Below are 9,214 nucleotides of genomic sequence, written 5' to 3'. Positions count from 1 at the left end.
AGTGGAGATCTTTTTTAAATGTTGGAACCTCATTTAATTTTATGTCTTATAGGGTTTATGAGTAAAAGATTGTACAAGCGTAATAATTCATCTGGAAACCTAAAAATGTACAGCCAATTTTGAAAGAGATGTACCCTAGCTCAGAAAAATGTTATTGAATAGGTTAATGCTGTTGTAATGAAATGCTTCTTTTAATTAAAAAAAATAATTCAGAAAATTAGCACAAATACATAATACATTTACATCTATATAGAGAATACAATCATGCAGGGTCCATAGAATATGGAATATTACTGTATGGGAAAGCCTTGATTAGAACCCAGCTTTCCTTTTTACTTAGCAATTGCTTTTTCCATGTTATGTAGCATCTCAAATTCCTTTTTACCTCGGTGCTTGGCACTCAGCCACCAGTGCTTATATGAATAAATAAATGAAATATGGTTATTAGTTTTGCCTACCTGTAAAGATTTTACCAAGGGCCTTCTGAGAAAGGATGGGTTAGAATGTTTACAAACCAAAGAATGTCACCAAAGATGAAAGGTATCATTATCATTAAAATCAATAATAATCTAAAACAGATTAAATATGTAAACAAAAAAGCCTTTTTGGTGCAACACCTCAGAAATAATTTCCTGTATTGATTCGTAGAATTATAATTTTAAAACTTTTACCTACAAAAAATCCATATCTAAGCCAGGTATGGTGGCGCACACCTTTAATCCCAGCACTTGGGATGCAGAGGCAGGCAGATCTCTGTGAGTTCGAGGCCAGCCTGGTCTACATAGTGAGTTCCAGGACAGCTGGGGCTACAGGGAGATCCTGTCTCAAAAAGACCACAAAAAAAAAACCCATATCTATTTAGAACATATTTTATAATACACTCCCTTACAAGACTGTACTTTTTGTTTGTACTAGAAGTAGCAGTTTAGAAGTATAGAAGGCTGGGAAAGGTAGACTAAAGAGAGTGAGTGTCAAGAATTGATAAGCTGACAAGAAAAAGAATTAGGAAAAACTATTAAAACTCTATGCAGACTTAATTTGAATCACCCAGCCCTGTGCACCTGTTAGCCCTGTGAGTTCCCAAACCCTAGCATTTCCTATAGGCTATCCCAACTTCCAGGCCTGGCTCAAGTTGCACATTCACACACTGGTCAGACTGGTGAGTTCCCCAAACCCAACATTCTCGGTTTGCTGCCCAACTCTTCCAGTCCTAGCTCAGCTCATGTACCTCACACCCATGTCAGTGTGATGAGTTTCCAAATCCCAGCATTACCTCTCCATTGTCCCACACTCCCAGACCTTCCCTACCTTCCCTCAGCCCAGATTGGTCAGTTCTATAGAAACTCGCCTGTCATTGCTGCCATCCCCACATACCCAGGCACAGCTGGGGTTGTGCGACCCGTGCATCAGCCTGACAGGCCCAGTCAAGAGATACATTTGCATGTTTTCTTGATTGCCATCAAATTGGACTCACCAACGTCTCTCCAATCAAAAATCAACACTGGCCTGTCCACTTACCCACTTCACTGCTCTAGAACTTCAGACTCAGAAGTTACACCTATCCCTAGCTGAACTGTGCCAACCCCTTATCGCCCATTCACACATCAACACAGATTGACGTGAAGACAGAACAGTAAGCACCTGTTCAACCACTCAGTTGAACTACAACCTGACAAGTTGGGGTAGCAGAGAACAAAGAGCCAAATACCTGCTCAGCAAAGGTGAGATCGGATATCCACACCATGGAATGCCAACAACAGCATAATTCCAGATGCCTGGGTTCCACAAAAACACAAACAACAGGAATAACCAAGAAAATATGTTTCCTCCAGAAATTAGCACTTCCATTGTAATGTTTCCTGAGAAAGGCAATCTAGTTGATGCACAAGGCAAATATTCCAATGTAGCAATTGTAAATATAATCAAGGAACTCAAAGAGGATAAATGAATAAAGGACTAAATGAAGATCACAGAAACACAAAGAGTTGAATGAAATACATAAAACATTCCAACACATAAACTAGAATTTAGTAGAGACAGAATCTCTGAAGAAAAGATATACTGAAACAAAAATTGAAATGAAAATCTCAGGAAGTCAGACAAAAAGCTCAGAGGAAAGCCTCAACAATGGATTGGGTCAGGTGTTAGAGAGACTATCAGATCCTGAAGACAAGGATTATTCAGTCAAAGAAAATGGTAAATCTAAAATGACCAAGAAGGGAATATGCAGGCCTATTAGACCAAACCCATGAATCACAGGTGTAGAAAAAGGAGAAGAAACCCAGGTTAAAGGTACAGAAAATATTTTCAAAAAAATCATAGACGGTAATAACCCCAAATATAAGGAAAAAGATAGCTATCAAGGTGCAAAGTTCATACAGAATACCAAGTAGACAGGAGCAGAAAATAAATTCTACATATCGTAAGAGTCATAGTCAAAGCACTAAATGTAGGCTGGGCATGGTAGTACAACAATACTTTTAATACCAGCACTCAGGAAGCAGAGGTAGGTGGATCTCTGTCAATTCATGGCCAGCCTGGTTTACACGGCAAATTCCAGGCTAGCCAGGGTTACATAGAGACACTCTGTCTAAAAAAAACAAAAAAATACCAAAAACAGAATCCACTAAATATACAGAGCAAAGAAAAGATTGAAATTGAAAGCTGTAAGAGAGAAAGATCAAGTCACATTTAAAAGTAGGTTCATCATAATAACAGCTGACTTTCCAAAGAAAGCTATAAAAGCCAGAAGGGCTTAGGCCAGTGTCCTACAAATGACGAAAGAACACAGACGTCAGCCCAGACTGCTATATCCAGCAAAACTATTGATTGTAATTGAAGAAAAAGGAAAATTTTCCCATATAAAAACAGATTTACGGAGTTTATGTCCACCAAGCTGGAATACAAAGGCTACTTGGAGGGGCACTTCAGTCTAAAGCAGCTAAACACAGTCAAGAGGACACAAAGAATAAATAAACAACTACAGGAGTTATTCAAAAGACATCTAAGAAAACATCACAACCACAACAACATGACAGGAATTAACAAACATTGATCAATAATAACTCTCAATATTAACAATCTCAATTCCCCAACAAAATGACATAGACTAAATGATTAGATTAGAAAATGAGATTCATCTTTTTGTTGCCTACAAGATATACACTTCAGCATCAACGACAGACACTACCTTAGGGTAAAAAGATGGGAAAAAAAAAGGATTCCAAGCAAACATAACTAAGAAGCAAGCAGATGTAGCTATTCTAATATCTGAAAAATTAGACCTCAAACTAAAATTAGTCAGATGAGGTAAGGAAGGATATTTCATATTCAACCAAGAAAAACCATGCCAAGAGGATATTACAATCCTAAATATGTAAGCGCCAAATACAAGGACAACGAGTTTCATAAAAGAAACACTATTATATCTAAAATCACTAATTGCAACACAGAGATAGTATGTGACTTCAATACCCAGCTCTCACCAATAGACAGGTCATCCAGAAAAACTAAATAGAAAAAATCTGGAGTTAAGTGACATAATAAACCAAATTGACCTAATATATATATTTAAAGAACATTCCACCCAAACACTAAAGAATTCACTTTCCCCTCAGCAGTGGGTGAAACTGTCTCCAAAGTCAACCTCATATTAGGAAACAAAATAAGTCTCAACAATTATAGGGAAATTGAAATAACATCCTCTATTCTATCTGACCATAAAGGAATAAAACTGGATATCAACAACAAGAGAAACAGGGGAAAGTCCACAAACTCATGGAAACCAAACAACACACTACTGAATGAAAACTGGGTCAAGAGATAAATCCAGAAGGAAATTTTTAAATTTCTAGAATCGAATGAAAATGAAGACACAGTGTGTCAAAATCAACGGCACACAATAAAGGCAATCCTTAGAGGACAGTTTATAGCACTAACTACCTACATCTGAAAATTGGAGACATCTCATATTAATAATTTAGTGATGTACTTAAAGACCAAAACAAGAAAAAACCAACACCCAAAAAGAGTAGATGCAAAAAGGTCATCAAAATCTCCTATTAATGAAATTACTAAAATAAAAAGAGAGGGAAACCAAGTTAATAAAATAGGAGATGAAAGGGGAACATTACAACAGATATTAAGGGAATACAGAGAATCCTAGGTATATACATAAAAACATATTCCACAAAACTGGAAAAAAATTTTAAAAGGACAAATGTCAAGATGTGTATTACCAACCAAAGTTAAACCAAGACAAAGTAAACAGTTCAAATAGACCTGTAACCACCAATGAGAAAGAAGCAGTAATTAGAAATCTCCAAACTAAAACATAAAAACAAAACCCCAGAGCTAGATGGCTACAACACAGAATTCTACCAGACCTACAAAGAAGAACAATTCCAGTACTCTTCAAATTATTTCATGAAACAGAAAAGGAAGGAATACTTCCAAAATCCTTTTTGTAAAGTTGGTATTAGCCTAATCTCAAAAGCAAATGAAGACCAATGAAAAGGAAAATTACAGGCCAATCTCTGATGAACAGATGCAAAAGTTCTCAATAAAAATGCTTGCAAACCAAATGCAAGTGCACGTCAAAAAGATTATCCACAGGCACTGGAGGAATGGCTCAGAAGTTAAGAGCACTGACTACTCTTGCAGAGGATCTAGGTTTTGTTCTCATTACCCACATGGCAGCTAACAGTGGTCTATAACTCCAGTTCTAGATGATCAAATACCCTCCCCTGGCCTATGTGGACATTGCATACATATGGTGCACCTGCAAACATGAACCAACACACATGTAAAATTTTTTCAAAGATTATCTACCATGACCAAGTTGGTTTTATCCCAACGATGCAGGGATGGCTCAACATATGTAAATTCATAACTGTAACTCACCACCTAAACAAACTCAAGGACAAAAAACATGTGCATCTCATTAGATGCGGAAAGTGCCTCCGACAAAATCCAACACCCCTTCATGATAAAAGTCATGGAGAATCTAGAGATGCAGAGGACATGTCTTAACACAATAAAGACAATATACAAGCCCACAGCCAACATCATACTAAATGGAGAAAAACTCAAAGCATTTCCACTGGAATCAGAAAAGAGGCAAGTATGTCCACACACTCCATTCCTGTTCAATACAGAGCTTCAAGTTCTAGCTAGAGCAATGAGATAAATGAAGAAGATAAACAGGATACAAATTAGAAAGGAAGCAGTCAACATAATATTAGCTGCAGTGATACAATTCTATACCTAAACGACCCTAAAGACCACCAGAAAACTCTTAGAGCTGATAAATACATTCAGAATGTAGGAGGATATAAAATTAATCCACAATAGTTCAAACCTTGTCTATAATAACAAATATACTGAGAAATCAAAATAAAAACAGGAAAAGGATCTTATTCACATAGGCCTTTTTTTTTTTTTTCGTCTTTTTGAGACAAGGTCTCCCTGTGGGATCAGCTGGCCTGGATTCAATAATGGAGACCAGGCTGGCTTCAGACTCACAGAGATCTGCCTGCCTCTGCCTCCCAAGTGCTGGGATTAAAGATGTGCACCACCACGCCCGGCTCACAATAGTGTTTTTAAAAATCTTGGAATATGGGGCTGGAGAGATGGCTCAGCGGTTCAGAGCACTTGATTGCTCTTGCAGAGGACCTTGGTTCGATTCCCAGCTCCCACATGGCAGCTATGAACCATCCTTAACTCCAGTTCCAGGGGAATCCAACACCCTCTTCTGACCTCTGTGGCACTGCATGACACAGTTGGACTCACAAATACGCTAACAATACATTCATACACATAAAATAAAAATAATAAGCCTCACCTCCCTCTGCTTCCCTGGACTTTATCCCAGAGATGCAGGGATGGTTCAATACACATAAGTCAATAAATACACATAAGCCCATATAAATAGGCTCAAACACAAGAAACACATGGTCATCTCAATAGATGCTGAGAAGGCCTTTAACAAAATTCAATATGCATTTATGTTCAAAGTCCTGGAGGGAATTGGACTGGAAGGAACATACCTAAACATAATCAAAGCCATATGTAACAAACCCACAGCCAACATCATTCTAAATGGAGAAAAACTGGAAGCATTTCCATTGAAATCAGGAACCTGACAAAGGCTGTCCACTATCTCCACTTCTCTTTAACACAGTACTTGAAACTCTTGCAAGAGAAATAAGACAATAGAATGAAATTAAAGGAGTAATAATTGGAAAAGGAGAGATCAAATTATCCCTTTCTCTAGATGATATATTATATCTAAGAGACACCAAAAATTCCACCAGAAAATCCTAGAAATTATTAACATGTTCAGTAAAATGGCAAGTTACAAAATTAACCTATAAAAGTCTGTAGCCTTTCTATAGACAAAAACAAGCAATCAGAGATAGAGTACATGGAAACTCTCCCGTTCATAATAGCTGCAAAAAAAATAACATATCTCAGAATAAACCTAACCAAAGATATTAAAGATCTCTACAATGAAAATATTAAATCTTTAAAGAAAGAAATTGAGGAAGACATCAGAAGATGGAAGGACCTCCCATGCTCATGGATTAGAAGAATTAATATTGTGGAAAATGACCATCCTACCAAAACTCATTTATAAATTCAATGCAATGCCAATCAAAATCCCCATGATATTTTTCACAGAATTGGAAAAAAACATCCTAAGATTCATATGGAAGCACAAAATACCTTGGAGAGCCAAAGTAACACTAAGCACTAAGAGCAATGCTGGGAGGATTACTATACCAGATTTTAAGCTGTATTACAGAGCTATAGTCATAAAAACAACACGGTACTGGCACAAAAATAGACCCATAGATCAATGGAACAAAATTGAAAACCCAAATATGAGTACATGCAATTTCAGCCACCTGATATTTGACAAAGGGGCCAAGAACATTCACTGGAAGAAAGACAGCATGTTCAGCAAATGGTGCTGGCAAAACTGGATCTCCACCTGTAGAAGAATGAAACTAAACCCCTATCTTTCACCTTGCACAAAAGTCAATTCCAAGTGGATCAAAGACCTCAATGTAAAGCCTGAAACTCTGAAACTGTTAGAAGGAAACATTGGGAAAAACCTACAAGATATAGGTGTAGGAAAGGATTTTCTAAACTGGACATCAACTGCTCAGGAAACAAGGTCAAGAATTAACAAATGGGATCTCATTAAACTAAAAAGCTTCTGTATATCAAAGGAGGCAACCAGGGAAACAAACAGAAAACTCACACAATGGGAGAAAAATCTTCACCAGTGACACATCTCACAGAGGTTTAACATCCAGAATATATAACGAACTCAAAAAACAGAGAATCAAGACAAGAAGTAACCCAATTAAAAGATGGACTCAGGAGCTGAACAGAGAGTTCGCAAAAGAAGTAAAGATGGCTAAGAAGCATCTTAAAAGATGTTCAGCATCACTAGTAATTAGGGAAATGAAAATTAAAACCACTTTAAGATTTCATCTTACCCCAGTCAGACTGGCTACAATTAAGAGAACAAATGTTACCAAACGTTGGAGAAGACATGGAGAAAACGGAACACTCATTCACTGCTGGTGGAAATGCAAACTCATGCAATCACTTTGGAAAGCAGTGTGGAGAACCCTCAAAAAACTCAAAATGAACCTACCACATGATCCATTGATACCACTCTTTGGCATTGACCCAAAGAACTCCTCATACTGTAGAGATACCTGTATATCCAAGTTTGTTGCTGCTGTCTTCACAATAGCTAAGAAATGGAAACAACCTAAATGTCCTTTAACTGATGAATGGTTAATAAAAATGTGGTACATCTACTCAATGGAATTCTAAGGACAAGGGTAAGGAAACAGTGAGGTAAAGGAAAAGAAATAACCTGAAGGAGAAGAATAGTAGGTAACAGGCCTTAATAAGGGAGATATGAATAAAAAATGGGTTAGTTTAAGGGAGGGGGGAGGGAAGGGTATACAAGGAACCTAGAGGATAAAGGGAAAGAAGGAGCTCAAGAGAGATACGACCATAGGCAAAGGGTATTATTAAGGGAGAAAGGGGAAAATGGGGGCACCTTAAGTGGGAAAACCATGATGGAGGGGTGAGACAGTGCGAGAGATAGATAATGCCTAGCTAGTTTTAAAAACCAGAGGGAACCATATTAGTCCAACAACCTACTGACAAATTATATATAGCAGATCAAGAAATATATGTCTAGGCAAGGTTTATCTGAAAATAATTGGTCTTTGCCCAAGATTTATCTACATGGCACACAGTAATTAAAAGTACCAGACTGGTGGAACTAGCCTTCTTGGATGTTTAACAGACATACTTTGAGGCCCATACTAATTTTTTCAGAGGGACATAAAGGACAGTTTTTGTTCCCTGCCCTCCTAGGTTGACTAGTTCCAGGGGACTATGAACATCTCCCAAAATGTCCTGTAATTGTGGTGGGTCACCTGTCCTCTTGATCAAGGAGGCTAAGGAGACCCCACGAGATGGATGTGGACCAGTGCCCAGTCTACAAAGAGGAGGGTCAACACAGAGGAAACATTTTCTCCATGCTTCCAAGCGAAGCCAGCCGTGGTCGAGCAGAACCTTTGACTTATCTTCACATAGGCAGAACTGGTAAAAGAAAGGAGCCAGGGGCTCCTCCCAAGCCCATGTGACCCCTAAAGAACAGATCCTCAAACGTCCTTAAAAGTAAAAATAAATTGATTTATCAGGGCCAACTGTATGACCTTAAACACCCAAAAGGAAAGTATAACCAAAGGGGCCAATATAATTTTTTTATAAGAGTCCATATGTATAGCTAAAGGTTACATAACAAGCAACAATGCCAGATAGGAGATACCTTCTTTTGAGTTGTTGGCCAGGGTGGCCCAAGGGACTCCCAGATAGTAACCAGCATAGAACTGGGAAAATGAACAGCAGACCCCAATCTTATCTAAAGGAGTATTGACAACCAATTGCTGCTAGATGAGGAACAGCTGACCTTCCTCAAACAAAGACCTCTAGATAGGCTGACTAGATTCAACAGATGGACAAGTAGTGGGGAACGGCTGGGGATGACATCACAGTGGACAGTAGCAGGGCTAACAGAGTATAAGGGCTCTAGTGGGAGAAGGGAGACTATGGGAGGGTGCCATATGGGAAGTGGGTATACAGTTGAATAAGATGGTTTGGGATGTTCTTTGTGATA

This window comes from Nannospalax galili, unplaced genomic scaffold, assembly GCF_000622305.1.
Source record: "Nannospalax galili isolate Female #2095 unplaced genomic scaffold, S.galili_v1.0 scaffold54, whole genome shotgun sequence".
NCBI classification, from domain to species: domain Eukaryota; kingdom Metazoa; phylum Chordata; class Mammalia; order Rodentia; family Spalacidae; genus Nannospalax; species Nannospalax galili.
Note: the sequence above shows the minus strand (reverse complement) of the source record.